This window comes from Nicotiana sylvestris, chromosome 11 (assembly GCF_000393655.2).
Source record: "Nicotiana sylvestris chromosome 11, ASM39365v2, whole genome shotgun sequence".
NCBI lineage: Eukaryota > Viridiplantae > Streptophyta > Magnoliopsida > Solanales > Solanaceae > Nicotiana > Nicotiana sylvestris.
Window position 1 is genome coordinate 95189748 of NC_091067.1, and position 1992 is coordinate 95191739.

The 1992-nt window shown below is 39.2% G+C and overlaps 1 pseudogene; it reads left to right on the forward strand.

Annotated features, from left to right (window-relative positions):
* Window positions 1-479: 479 nt before the first annotated feature.
* Window positions 480-1722, forward strand: LOC104219824 (enolase pseudogene; annotated as a pseudogene).
* The last annotated feature ends 270 nt before the right edge of the window (window positions 1723-1992 follow it).

Genomic DNA, 1992 nt, shown 5'->3' on the forward strand with positions numbered 1-1992 from the left:
GAAAGTAGTATAATTGTTCGCTAGTAGATACAGTACTATAACTGTTTACAATTTTTTGACTTTTTCTCTTTCACCCGTCTTAAGGTTTAATTAGATCATTCTTTTGCATTTCTTGATTGAAAGTTTTAGCATTCTCGAATTTTTTCACATTCTTGAAATTTTGGTAAATGTCGATATGGCTAATATTTGAAGATCTTTCTGATGTTTAATCGAAAGTAGTATAATTGTTTCTTTTGCATTCTTGATTTAAAGTATTAGCATTCTTGAAAATTTTGTGAAATCTTCAAATTTTTGTAAATGTCGATATGACTTAATTATATTTCCTGATCGATCTAATATTCAAGATATTCTTTCTTTCTAACGTTTAATGGAAAGTAGTACAATTTTTTGCTGGTTTTTAAACATATTAGGAACTTCATATTGTTGGTCTTTTCTCTTTACACTTTCTAGTAATTTTCTTTTCTCTTAGACGAATAACCATGGCAACTATCCAATCAGTTAAGGCCTGTCAGATCTTCGACAGCCTTGGTAATCCGACTATCAAGGTTGAAGTACGTCTTTCAAATGGTGTATTAGCCAGAACCGGTGTTCCATGTGAAGCTGAATACCTTGTCTTAAAGGTTGTTAATAGTGTCAACACAATTATTGGCCCCTCACTCATTGGCAGGAACCCAACTGATCAGACCACTCTTGACAACTTGATGGTTCATGCATTAGATGGAACTCAAAAACTAGATGGAGGTGCTACCCTTAATCTGTCACTTGCAGTCTGCAAAGCTGGATCTTATGTTAGAAGCATCCTGTTATACAGGCACATACCAGAACTTGATGGTAATACCAAGTTGGTGTTACCAATACCTGCCTTTAATACGATAAGCTGTGCGGAAGACAAAAATGAATATATGATACTTCCTGTTGGAGGTGCTAGTTTCAAGGAGGCCATGAAGATGGGCGGCAAAGTGTATCAACATTTGAAGGACGTGATTAAGGAGAGATATGGTTTCGCAAATGTAGGTGATGAGGGTGGTTTTGTTCCTAATATCCAGGGGAACAAGGAAGGTCTTGAATTGCTCAAGACATCCATTGAGAAAGCAGGTTATACCAGAAAGGTGGTCATTGGAATGGATATTAGTATTGCATTTGAATACTACAAAAGTTATGACCTGAACTCTTCAAAGAAGAGAACATCAATAATGGATCACAAACAACGATATTAGGTGTCCAACTCTAGGATTTGTACAAGACATTAGTGTCCAAGTACCCTATATTTTCAATTGAAGATAATTGACCAAGATGATTGAGAGACGTATGCTAAGCTGACTACTGAGATTGGGAACAAGTACAGATTGTGGGAGATGACCTCCTTGTCACCTATCCTAAGAGGGTCGCCAAGGCAATCTCAAAAGAGACTTGTAATACACTACTTCTCAAGGTTTACCAACTCGGCAGTGTGACTCGATGTATCCAACCTAAGCAGGCAGGTTGGGGCATAATGACCAGTCACCGCAGCGGGGAACAGAAGATTATTTCATTGCTAGTCTCACCGTGGATTTGTCAACAGGACAGATCAAGACAGGAGCTCCTTGCAGGCCAGAGCGTATATCAAAATATGACCAGCTATTGAGATTTGAAGAGGCACTTGGACTAGAGGCTGTGTATGCAGGAGTAGGTTTCCACAAGCCAATGTGGCTAGGAGTTTTTAAGAGGGGGACAATGATATGATCCGGGATAGTCTGGCAAAACGGAGAATTTGAGAATGACCCCAAATTATCAGGTGGGTCGTTGACCCGCTCCAAGTTCAAGAACGTCCAAGGATGCACTCTAAGGAGCTGCATGATCTTCAATAATTAGCTTTAGAGATTCACTTGGAGGATTCATGCAAAGAATACCATGTTTGGAGTCTTGAGAATTGAAGAATCAAGACCCCAAGACAAATGGTATGAGACGGTTTCGCCAACCGATGGCTACGGTTCAAGAGGGGCCTGAAGAGTT